The sequence below is a fragment of the Hordeum vulgare genome, chromosome 6H (genome assembly GCF_904849725.1).
Source record: "Hordeum vulgare subsp. vulgare chromosome 6H, MorexV3_pseudomolecules_assembly, whole genome shotgun sequence".
Taxonomy (NCBI): Eukaryota; Viridiplantae; Streptophyta; class Magnoliopsida; order Poales; family Poaceae; genus Hordeum; species Hordeum vulgare.
This window is the reverse complement of record NC_058523.1, coordinates 522,935,479-522,949,010: the sequence shown is the minus strand read 5'-3', so window position 1 is coordinate 522,949,010 and position 13,532 is coordinate 522,935,479. Positions and strand designations below refer to the sequence as shown.

General features: G+C 46.8%; 1 pseudogene; it reads left to right on the top strand.

Moving 5' to 3' along the window:
- The first annotated feature begins 9,562 nt into the window (after positions 1 to 9,562).
- On the top strand, positions 9,563 to 10,237 carry LOC123406126 (annotated as a pseudogene).
- The last annotated feature ends 3,295 nt before the right edge of the window (positions 10,238 to 13,532 follow it).

Sequence of the window (13,532 nt, the reverse complement as noted above, 5' to 3'; positions counted from 1 at the left end):
AAAACACTATTTTCCCACTGACTTGGAGCTTTATAGTGCAACAACTGAGAAAGTGACAATGAATGTATGAAACATACATTAGAGCACTTTAACAATCAACAAAACACAAAAAAGTGCAGTTCACATGGTGAAATAATGAAGTTAAGTTTTACATAACAGGAAGTTTGGATTAGCTAAACAAGCTGCAACTTGATTTAGTGATCAAACACGCATGTCTCATACATAAAATACAATATGAAATATTATTAAAGACCACAAAACAGAATGCAATGTAGCATTCTCTCCACAAAAACTAATTATTACAATCAACCTCAAAGATATTAACCAATCACGTGGAACGTGATTTCAAACATACGATCCTTAATTTCAAAAAGTTGACAACAAAAACTTGGCAATAATTCAAGCCACTCTGAATGACGAATTCTTTCCAACCTTTTTGAAGATACAACAACCCATCAAGATCAACACGATACTCAGCAGGTTATGTGTAACCTTCACCGAGAACAAGTTGGAGAATACCCTTCTTCCTGAGATTTAGATTCCTAATAGGTCGAGGAGGGAATTTCTATAAAAAAAATTAATAATAAAATAAGTAGTGCGCTTCTTATACGAACTTCATAGAAAAGAAGATACATGCAGTGCATACCATACTAATATGCCGTATAGGCCCACTTACGATGCAATTCATGTACTCCAACACATGGATTAACTAATAACAAGGTACAAGAACATTAGGAAGTAAACCTCTCTATATAAAAGAGGAGCACTTATACACCAAAAGCTGTTCAGATTAATACAAGTATAAGACATCAAGATAAAACAAAAAAATCAGACAAAATAAAACTTACCATTTTGTAATAAGACTCTACGTATGTGGGCGTAAGGCGGTGGAAAAATGGGCTTGTGCACCCAAGGCCATGACGAAACAGAGTAGAATAGAACATGACAATATTGATCTGGTCCAGATCCAATCCCTCTATGAAAACAGTGCCATAGGAAAGCTATTGTGCTTGTCCAGCTTGGCACAACACCTTGCCCCTCCGGCGAGCACGCCGGGTGTCGTGGTAACGATTCCGACAATAGAAAGGGGGTAGAATAACGGAGCATGATCTATCAAGATGCACATGGGTGACACTGTGGTTTTAGCAAGTTCGGGCCTCTCACAGTGGAGATAACAACCCTACGTCTCGTGCTCCGGAGAGGCTTTGTTTTATCTAGCATGGACATGAGTTACATGGTATAGAGAGAGCCAGAGCTCGAGGGAAAGAATGAGCCCGCCGGGGGAGAACAAAAACCAGCCCTTAAGCTATGTGGTGGGGGTGGCTTATATAGAGTGCGTCACCCCCTCACCTCCTATGTTACAAGACGGAGCATTAGTGCCATGATGAAAACCCACTGTGAAACCTCTACTATGAGTATGATGCTTCGACTACCCTGTCGGTCTTTGCATATCCGAGTGAGACATATGGCCGAGTGGTTTACCGTCGTCCGAGTGGATAGTGTGTACTTGTCCGAGTGGATCCATACCGAGTGGATTAGATGTTGTCGTGATCCAGCCAGAATTTTCCTTGTAGTCCTAATAATGAGGTGCCCTTGGGTAGGACATATAGGTTAGGCCTATGACCCTACCCTAGGGTTGTATCCTCGTCATTAGCCCCCGAATGGATCAGGGTCTGAGTGGTGAAGGTGTCAATGTAAATCTTGTAGCAGCAGAATGAACTTGAACGTGCTTCAGGACCTTATAGAATTATGCGTCGATTGAAGTATCCATCATTCGCCCTGATCGATTCTGCTGAGTAGTATGTTCGAGTGAACTTGAGAATTGAAGTATATCCTTAGAGAATTGTGCATCGATTGAAGTCTCCATCATTCGACCTGATCGATTCCGCTGAGTACTACGTCCAAGTGAACTTGAGAATTGAAGTAGATCCGAGTGACCAACTGATCTTGAGACTCTAACTAATTGCTGGTAGTCGGTTGGAGTCTGTTGAATCTGTTGAACTTGAATGTTGTTGTTGGACCTGACCAAGCAGAATGTTTTTTTTTGTATTTCTCTTCCTGTGGGGGCACGCTCAGTGCACCCACTGGGTGTAGTCCCCCAGCCTCTGTCGGACTAGATGAGTTTGGCAGAGGGTTTAAGACTTCCAGTGCTCGTCATGTTGAATGTTTGTAGAATCTGCATTATATGATTTCTGGATCAAAGTCAAGTCTCCGAGTGTATTTTTTAACTTAGGCGATACGGGGTCGCAGCTAAGTTCCTGAGTGTGGAGCATGTCTGTACTCGGAGTAGTTTTTAACTTAGGTGATACGGAGTCGCAACTAAGTCCCCGGGTGTGGAGCATGTCCGCAGTCAGAGTTGTTATTAACTTAGGCGGTACGGACTCACAGCAAAGTTCTCAAGTATGGAGCGTGTCCGTACTTGGAGTAGTTTTAACTTAGGCGATACAAAGTCGAAGTGAAGCCCCCGAGTGCGGAGTATGTCCACACTCAGAGTTGTTTTTAACTTAGGCGATACAGAGTCGTAGCTAAGTCCCCGAGTGTGGAGCATGTCCGCACTCGGAGTAGTTTTGAACTTAGGCGATACGGAGTCGCAACTAAGTCCTCAAGTGTGGAGCATGTCCGCACTCGGAGTTATTTTTAACTTAGGCGATACGGAGTCGCAGCTAAGTCCCCGAGTGTGGAGCATGTCCGCACTCGGAGTTGTTTTTAACTTACGCGATACTGAGTCGCGGCTAAGCCCCCGAGTGTGGAGCATGTCCGCACTCAGAGTTATTTTTAACTTAGGTGATACAGAGTCGCAGCTAAGCTGAGCGGTGGCACACGGGGCAGCCGAATGATGAAGACGTGCCACATGGAGTGGCGATGCGCATGGCATCCGAGTGAGGTAGACAATTCTGGCTGAGTGGCAACGCGCGGGGCGGCCAAGTGATGTATGTCGAGGAGGCGTCCGACCCACTGATGGTACGCGGGGCGGCCGTGTCCACTACGTCATTGAAGGGGCTTCCGAACACGTGAAAAGGCATGAATGATCGTTGCGGCGACTGAGCCTGAGCAGCGACGAGGATGGCACACGGATGCGTCGAGTAACCTGTGTATGAAAAAGAGCACAAGCCAGCATAAAATTTTATCAAAGTAATTTGATCTTTTCTGAAATAGTTTGTGTAAATAACACCCATAGACACCAAGACACCAAGTGGGTGTGCCAGGTGCTTGTACTTGTGCATGATCCGACTGTACTCGTTTAAGTGAAGGATCCGACTGAACTCGTTTGAGTACTGGACCCAAACGAAGCGGAAGTGAAGTGTTCCCACATAAAAATAAACAACCAAGTGTAGAGGTACACTCGGTGGCGTGGCCTCAGAGTGAACGTCATGTGTGACTCCCTTGACACTCGGTGATGCGGAAACAACTATCTAATTAAATGAAGCGTATGGAGAATGACTTAGCTGTCTGATGGCCCAGGAGCGACCGGGTGACGAAGGAGCGTCTGGCTGAGTGACGACGCACAGAGCGACCGAGTGACGAAGGAGTGTCTAGTTTGAGTACCGACGCGCAGAGCGGCCGAGTGACGAAGGAGCGACCAGCTGAGTGACGATGCACGTAGCGACCGAGTGATGCAGGTCTGTGTCGCCGAGTGGCGACGCGGGGGCGGCCAGGTGACCAAGGAGTGTCTGGTCGAGTGGCGATGCGCGGCGCAGCTGAGACGATGCGCGGAGCGACCGAGTGCTGACGACGGATCTGACTGAGGGACGGCGCACAGGGCGGCCGAGCGCTGACGACGCGTCCGACTAAGTGACATCATGCAGGGCGGCTGAGTGATGACGAGACATCCGACTAAGGGACGGCGCGCGGGGCGATCGAGTGCTCACGACGCGTCTGACTAAGTGACGGCATGTAGGGTAACCGAGTGATGACGACGCGTCCGACTGAGTGACGGCGCGTGGGGCGGCCGAGTGCTGACGATGCATGTCCGACTGAGCGACGGTGCGCAGAGCGGCCGAGTGATGAAGACGCGTCCGACCGAGCAACGACATGTAGGGCCGCCAAGTAATGACGATGCGTCCGACTGAGTGACGGCGCACGGGGCGGTCGAGTGTTGACGACGCGTGTCCGACTGAGCGACGGTGCGCAGAGCGGCCGAGTGATGACGACGCGTCCGACCGAGCGACATCATGTAGGACGACCGAGTCACTCCATGTTGGTCATTTGTATGCAAAATTCATCTGAAATAATTTCTGTTTGTCATCGTGTTAGTAGTTTGAATGGACATTCCGTCGCAATAAACTATTGTTCGGAGACGATGACGGACGAGTGGCCATTAGTAGCAAACGTAGCTGTGAATATTTTGTTGGGGAACGTCGCATGGGAAACAAAAAATTTCCTACGCGCACGAAGACCTATCATGGTGATGTCCATCTACGAGAGGGGATGAGTGATCTACGTACCCTTGTAGACCGTAAAACAGAAGCGTTAGTGAACGCGGTTGATGTAGTGGAACGTCCTCACGTCCCTCGATCCACCCCGCGAACTATCCCGCGATCAGTCCCACGATCTAGTGCCGAACGGACGACACCTCCGCGTTCAGCACACGTACAGCTCAACGATGATCTCGGCCTCCTTGATCCAGTAAGAGAGACGGAGAGGTAGAAGAGTTCTCCGGCAACGTGACGGCGCTCCGGAGGTTGGTGATGATCTCATCTTAGCAGGGCTCCGCCCGAGCTCCGCAGAAACGCGATCTAGAGGAAAAACCGTGGAGGTATGTGGTCGGGCTGCCGTGGAAAAGTCGTCTCAAATCAGCCCTAAAACCTCCGTATATATAGGTGGGAGAGGGGGACCTTGCCTTGGGGCTCAAGGAGCCCCAAGGGGGTCGGCCGAGCCAAAGGGGGGAAGGACTCCCCCCCAAACCGAGTCCTACTTGGTTTGGTGGGTGGAGTCCTTCTTTCCTTTCCCACCTCCTCCTTTTTTTTCTTTTCTCTTTGATTTTTCTTCCAATGCGCATAGGGCCCTTTTGGGCTGTCCCACCAGCCCACTAAGGGCTGGTGCGCCACCCTCAAGGCCTATGGGCTTCCCCGGGGTGGGTTGCCCCCCCGGTGAACTCCCGGAACCCATTCGTCATTCCCGGTACATTCCCGGTAACTCCGAAAACCTTCCGGTAATCAAATGAGGTCATCCTATATATCAATCTTCGTTTCCGGACCATTCCGGAAACCCTCGTGACGTCCGTGATCTCATCCGGGACTCTGAACAACATTCGGTAACCAACCATATAACTCAAATACGCATAAAACAACGTCGAACCTTAAGTGTGCAGACCCTACGGGTTCGAGAACTATGTAGACATGACCCGAGAGACTCCTCGGTCAATATCCAATAGCGGGACCTGGATGCCCATATTGGATCCTACATATTCTACGAAGATCTTATCGTTTGAACCTCAGTGCCAAGGATTCATATAATCCCGTATGTCATTCCCTTTGTCCTTTGGTATGTTACTTGCCCGAGATTCGATCGTCAGTATCCGCATACCTATTTCAATCTCGTTTACCGGCAAGTCTCTTTACTCGTTCCGTAATACAAGATCCCGCAACTTACACTAAGTTACATTGCTTGCAAGGCTTGTGTGTGATGTTGTATTACCAAGTGGGCCCCGAGATACCTCTCCGTCACACGGAGTGACAAATCCCAGTCTTGATCCATACTAACTCAACGAACACCTTCGGAGATGCCTGTAGAGCATCTTTATAGTCACCGAGTTACGTTGCGACGTTTGATACACACAAAGTATTCCTCCGGTGTTAGTGAGTTATATGATCTCATGGTCATAGGAACAAATACTTGACACGCAGAAAACAGTAGCAACAAAATGACACGATCAACATGCTACGTCTTATTAGTTTGGGTCTAGTCCATCACGTGATTGTCCTAATGACGTGATCCAGTTATCAAGCAACAACACCTTGTTCATAATCAGAAGACACTGACCATCTTTGATCAACTGGCTAGCCAACTAGAGGCTTGCTAGGTACAGTGTTTTGTCTATGTATCCACACATGTAAATGAGTCTTCATTCAATACAATTATAGCATGGATAATAAACGATTATCTTGATACAGGAATTATAATAATAACTATATTTATTATTGCCTCTAGGGCGTAATTCCAACATATTTTTGGATGGATTAAGTGTCCTGTACATATGCTAATTTGTAACGATTAAAGACGTTATGCATGCATGCATGATTACCTCGCGTTTTATTTGGCTCATTTGATGAGGCACTTAATGAGGCAGTCAAATAGCTCCTCGTAAAGTTATGCACGGATGCTATTTTGGCCCACTTGGTGAGGCAGTTAATGAGGCATCCAAATAACTCCTCGTAACGTTATGCATGCATGTAGTATTACCTGGTGGCTCACCTGATGAGGCGCTTAATAAGGCAGCCGAATAACTCCTCGTAGAATTATTTACTCCCTTGTGTTTCTTCTCCTGCCACCTGCATGTGCCCTTAATCAACGGGGAGGTGACCCTCCCATGTTGCATGATAGAGGATGCCGAGACGAACAGGATGGACGATTGGCGAGCTCAACGCGCTTTACTCCCTCGATCCAGAGAAGCAGTTGCAGCGACGAGGGCGCCGCCAGCCCGCGACCGAGCCAGAGGGAGGAGCTGCTGCGTGCGGGTGTGTGATTTCCCTGCACATACGGCCACACCAAGCCATTGATGTCAGGAGAAGGAGAGGGGTTGTCGTGTATGTGCACACTCGCCGAGTTTGCTGCTGAGCCACTGATGCCGGAGAAAGGAACTGCCGCATGCCCGCGTCGTGTTGGACCTGCACCGCCACCGCGGACCTCGTCACCGAGCAGTCAAGTGGGCGGGAGAGTTCCACAGTCGGGGATGTCGTCATCGAGCAGGCTATCAGCCGAGGAAGCCACGCTGCACAGAGACTGTCGTTAGGCAGGCGACCGAACGGAGCAGCCATGCACTGTCGACCAGGCCAATGCTTCTGTGGCATGGAACTCGTTGTTGATCAAGTGGCCGCGCGGAGGAGGCCTGTGCTGCCGGCCTGGCCGGTGCCTCCGCGACGTCGAATAGAGATGTATCTTTTCTCTTTTTTTTTGCTTCATTACTCACGGAGATGAATGGTATGAACTGCATGGAAATGAAGTTAAACATAGGTGAATGAAACAACCATCTGCATCCGGTTTCGATAGACGCGATGCACCAAGGTGGGCGCCAACTGTCGTGGTAACGATTCCGACAATAGAAAGGGGGTAGGATAACGGAGCATGATCTATCAAGATGCACATGGGTGACACTGTGGTTTTAGCGAGTTCGGGCCTCTCACAGTGGAGATAACAACCCTACGTCTCGTGCTCCGGAGAGGCTTTGTTTTATCTGTCATGGACATGAGTTACATGGTATAGAGAGAGCCAGAGCTCGAGGGAAAGAATGAGCCCGCCGGGGGAGAAGAAAACCAGCCCTTAAGCTATGTGGTGGGGGTGGCTTATATAGAGTGCGTCACCCCCTCACCTCCTATGTTACAAGACGGAGCATTAGTGCCATGATGACAACCCACTGTGAAACCTCTACTATGAGTATGATGCTTCGACTACCCTGTCGGTCTTTGCATATCCGAGTGAGACATATGGCCGAGTGGTTTACTGTGGTCCGAGTGGATAGTGTGTACTTGTCCGAGTGGATCCATACCGAGTGGATTAGATGTTGTCGCGATCCAGCCAGAATTTTCCTTGTAGTCCTAATAATGAGGTGCCCTTCGGTAGGACATATAGGTTAGGCCTATGACCCTACCCTAGGGCTGTATCCCCGTCACCGGGACTCTGTGTAAGCTGAGCAGTCACAGTGCATCGACACACCACAACCATGACCACAACAGGATACTGTCCTAGAGGGGCCTGATGTCATGGCAAAAAAATCTAGTAAGTGAAAAGGAAGAGAATACGACAGCACACGAGAGTACTTTGCGTTGCAGTGTATCAAAAGTTGCATTAACTATATAGAAGACGAATGCAAAAGGTCTAGGCGAGTAGATGCAGGTGCATAGAAGAGAAATGTGGGAAAATAAATGAAAGTTGCGTTATAGAAATAAATGTTAAGTTAATGAAACTAACGTCAACCAAACAATAAACTTTGACTACTCGATGGACTGCTTGGGTGGATTGGGAGATTACTACTAGTAAAGATCCTATTTTCCAGCATCACCACTTCAAAAGCAGCTAACTAATATTTACAATTTATCTCAGAATGTAGTTCTGTAGATGTTGAATGTAGTTTACAAGTGTATCCACACGACGTGCATTCTCTATGTACATGAAGTTCACAAAGGTAATTCACGTGTATCATAAGAGCAGTGCAGAATGTTGGCACATGCAGTTCACCTGAAAAAAAAATATGACCGCCCAGGTGAGACCAGTCACCAAGCCAGTCTCGTAACAGGGCACCACCCGCACAGTTAGGAAGGCACGCCTGTTTTGGGCCACGATGAGTAGTGACGGGCACAAAAGGGCCCACGGGTCATGGTGTGTGGTGCAGTGAGCGTCATGTGTAAGTGCCCAAGAGTTGTATCGAGGATTTCACAGGTACTACCTCGCTAGCACTTATAAACAGGTCGACATCGCCCTCGGCAAGCAAGGTGGGACTAAACATTGGCGCATTTGCACACAAAACCGACAGAAGTCCTATTTGGAAGCTTTCACCTGGTGAGGTGGGCCTATATGGGACGATTGTGATCTACTCGCAGTAGGAAAGCATAGAAACGTAAGCGCCATCGATTTATATATTTGGGCCGAATGTGTTTTTTGTTTGTTTTCCTTCACATACAAAATGTGTGAAAAACCCCTAAAAAGAAAAATGTGTGAAACTGCAAGCCACAACATAAATGTAGTACACACCTTCCAGAAATGTAGTGCACCATAATAAGGTAAGAAGTTCCATTATGTTTGTTCAGCAGATCACTCTACATAATAATGCACTGTAGAGCACAACTATGGATGTGATCCAATACAATATTCTGAGAAAAATGTGTTCAACCCCTCCCCCCACCCAACATTATGAACTGCGGGTATATCAAAAAACTAATGCAGTTCTCTCCCTCAATGAAAGCAGTTCTATACCTAAACAAAAAGAAAGTCAGAATATCATACAATGCAGTTTGTTAGCTGAAGCACATTTGATGTTAGTACCACATACCACATACTACAAACGAATGCGCATGTGTGGATAACGCGATGGTTAACAAATATTATTGATGAAAAAAACACTATCAAAATACCAACGACCACAAACAAACACACGCTCCGATCGATTCATTAGTAAAACCCACAATCTTAGACACAACACAATCCACGATCACAAATGAAGCACAACCCACAATCCCCACAACCGCATTATCAGGGGAGATCTTGAAGTCCCTCACTTGATGCCATCCCGACCATAAATACAGACCTCCAAAACAACAACATAGATTACCATTACGCTGCATTACTTCCCTCCCCGCTCATCTCTCTCCATTAGAAACCAACAAATCCTTCTCCAGGTCTACCAGCAATGGGGTTTATCTGGGAACTCAGTGACGTGGAGGCCCATGACAACACCAAGTTGCACGTGATCCACACCAACGACTTGCACAAGGTGAAGGACACCATCTAGCACTACAAGCAGCACCTCAAGTACCAACGCCAAAAAATCATCGGAGTTGATGTAAAGTACACCAACAAGCCATCCCACGAGGAGAAGGCCACCCTCGTCCAGCTCTCCGTTGGCAAGACCCAGCTGGTGCTGCTCTTCCAACTAAGCGTCGCTGAAGACAAATGCACGGTGTCCGACAACTTCCTACATGAACCAAGGTACACTTTTGCTGGATTCTGCATCGACGGGGACATCGAGAAGCTAGACCGAGTCGGCCTGGAGGTTGGCCACTTCATCAACATCCATAAGGAATTCAGGGCGCTCAAAATCACCAACTACATGGACTCGCTTGACGACGCGTCCAGCATTATCATCGACGACTATTACACCGACATGAAGCACAAGATGACGGACAAAGATCACACACGCCAGGCCAAGATGCCCCTGTTCAAGAAGCACATCGAGTACGCGGCAAAGGATGCTTACGCCACGTACGAGATAGGGGACCACATCACCATCACCCAGGACGGGCTTCGACGCGCAAAGATTGAGAAGTCCAAGAAGCGCACCACGACATGGGGACACTACGACTAGTGAAGATGGAGATGGTGCAGGCAAAAAAGTATCTTCAAGATTGCTCTAGTCATCTTAGATTTCGAGTTAAAATTTGCTTTGCTTTCGTGCAATCCCTCGCTTGATGCCATCCCGACCATAAATACATACCTCGAGAACAACAACAAAGATCACCATTACGCTGCATTACTTCCCTCTGCGCTCATCCCTCTCCAATACAAACCAACAAATCCTTCTCCATGTCTAGAGGCGATGGGGTTCATTTGGGAACTCAGTGACGTGGAGGCCCACGACAACAAAAAGTTGCACGTGATCCACACCAACGACTTGCAGAAGGTGAAGGACACCGTCAAGCACTACGAGCAGCACCTCAAGTACCAACGCCAAAAAATCGTTGGAATTGATATCAAGTTCACCAACAAGCGAGCCCATGAGCAGAAGATCGCCCTTGTCAAGCTCTTTGTTGGCAAGACCCAGTTGGTGCTGCTCTTCCAACTAAGCATCACCGAAGAAAAATCCACGGTGTTTGACAACTTCCTAAATGAGCCAAGGTACACTTTTTCTGGATTCTGCATCGACGAGGACATCGATAAGCTAGACCGAGTCGGCCTAGAGATCGGCCACTTCGTCAACATCCAGAAGGAATTCAGGGTGCCCGAAAGCACCAAGTACATGAACTCGCTTGGCGACGCCTCCAACATCATCATCGACGACTACTACACCGACATGAAGCACAAGATGACGGACAAAGATCACAGGCGCCGGGCCAAGATGCCCCTGTTCCAGAAGTACATCGAGTACGTGGCAAAGGACACTTACGCCACGTACGAGATAGGGGACCGCATCACCATCACCCAGGACGAGCTTAGACGCGTAAATATGGACAAGTCCAAGAAGCGCGCCAGGACATGGGGGCACTACGACTAGTGAAGATGGAGATGGCGCAGACAAAAAAGTATCTTCAAGATTGCTCTAGTCATCTTAGATTTCGAGTTAAATTTCCTTTGCTTTCGAGGTTGTAGTTTGCTTTTGATTTAGCAAGTTGTGCTTGTGATGTAGTTACTTTGCTTTCGAATGATGTAGTTTGCTTGAGTATGAACAAAGTTTATTTCGTGTAAAATACTGTAGTTATCTTTTACAACAAGCTGCAGTTTGCTGAAAATTATACTGCTGTTCACGAAAATTCAAACGTACAGAAGTTAGCATGTGATGCAAAATCACTGCATAAAATGTATGGTGACAGGCACAAAAAATGAAGTTATACTTTACAACATGTTGCAGTTCTCTGTAACATCATAGTGCACTCCACAAAAATGCAAACATACCAAAGTTAGCGTTTGATGCAAAGCATTGCATAAAAAGAACGTGCTCACTCCAGTACAACAACAGAAAAACCTACGTACAAGGGATGAAGAAAACACACACAAAAATTTGAAAGGAAAAATAGGCATGCAGTTCTATCTAAAATAGAATGTAGTGCATAAGAACGACAAATGTAGTACGCGTAAGTACATCAAAAGAAATTCTCTACAAAAAAGACAATTTTAGCTCCAAAATAAACAAAAAAATGACCGCCCAGGTGGGACCCGTCCCCAGCCAGTCTCGTACTAGAGCAGCGCTCGCAGAGTTACAACGACGCTCCCGTTTCAAGCGATTATCCATGGTGACACGCACACAAGGGTCCACAGTTCATGGAGTGTGGTGCGGCGAGTGTCGTGTGTAATCGTCAAAAAAAATCTATCGAGGAGTTCAGAAGTTCTCCCTTGCCAATGCTTATAAACAGGTCGATGGTGCCCTTCACGGGCGAGGTGAGACTAAACATTGACACATTCACACACCGCACCGAGAAGCTATAGTGTGGGCAGGCCTATTTGCGGCGAATGACAATTACTAGTAATAAGAAGGCCCAACAACGTTTCTGCATGGATATATATTTTCTCAAATACCACGGGATAAGTAAGAACAGAGTAAAAGGTCTTTAGCTATGAAGTAATATGATATGTAAAGTAGTGCTAGTTTTCTTAGAATAAAGTTCTCCTTCTACAAAACAGTAGTGCGGGTACCTTCAAGAATGCATCGCTCTAACGAAAATAAAAGCACAACACCTATATTAGTATGAGTGAAAACAAAGAACAAAGCCTACAATAGTATGGAAAAAAGTCTCATGACTATAATAGAGTATGCTTAAAAAACACTAAGATAAATGAAGCACGCAATGTTAACAAAGACATTCCATTTCTATTCTAAACGCAGTGCATGTAGTTTGAAAATAATAATCAATAAACGAGCGGATGACGTCTCAAATTTCAATTCTGTGTGAAAAAAGAGGGGACACCGTGTCATATTTTGAGGCCACTAACAGAACCTCCACCCCACTCACGTCCTCCTTTAAGTTGCCACGTTGTGGCTGACACCACCACCCCACCAAGCTTCCCCCCACGCCCATCACATGACCTCTAGAAAACCGCCATAAAACCCAATTCAGGAGTAATTCATTCGTCCTTTGCTTCTCACCGAAACCACCATTGCCGCTTCTTCTTATTAATCTCATACATCCCCCCTTCATTTACCCATCTCTTCGATCAACCTCAAGCAAACGAGAGGAAGCACAACCATGGCGGTGCACCTATTTACAAGAGGAAGTGCAAGTACACCAAGGAGCTTCACGATGTAGAGCTCCATGGCAACAACAAGCTCCACCTCATCTGCACAAGCAAGGCTCGCTACGTGAACAAGATGTTGTCCAAGCTAAGGAGAAAGCTTTTCTTCATGCCGTTCAAGAGAGTCGGCGTTGATGTTGAGTACATACACTACAAAGACCCGCAGAAGGCAACAGTACTCCAGCTATGCATAGAAAAGGAGTGCCTTGTCCGCCACATATCTGCAGCAAAATACAGGTTACAACAATTATCAATTTGTACTATTAGTTTTGAATCTGTAGTTTTAATTTATTCATCTCAAAAGATTTCGAAAAAATTAAACTTGGATTCTTGTTTATTTTTAAGCATGTCATATGATTCATAGAACTTTTTTAATTTGGGCCCCCCGCTCGGCCTCGCGCTAATGCGACAGTGCCCTTGGTTGATAGGCGCAATGCGGTTATTCTATTCCCCCCTCACCCCACACCCCTAAGATAGATAGTGCGGTCACGTGGAAAGATGCGGTTCAATCATACACAAGGTTGAAGTGGAGTTCACAAAAAGGCATAGCGAGGGTGTAGTGCAATTAAAAAAACGACATAATGTACTTACATTTTAAATGTCCTCAAGCACAAAAGAAGAAGATGAGAAAAAAGTGATACATACAACAACACCAC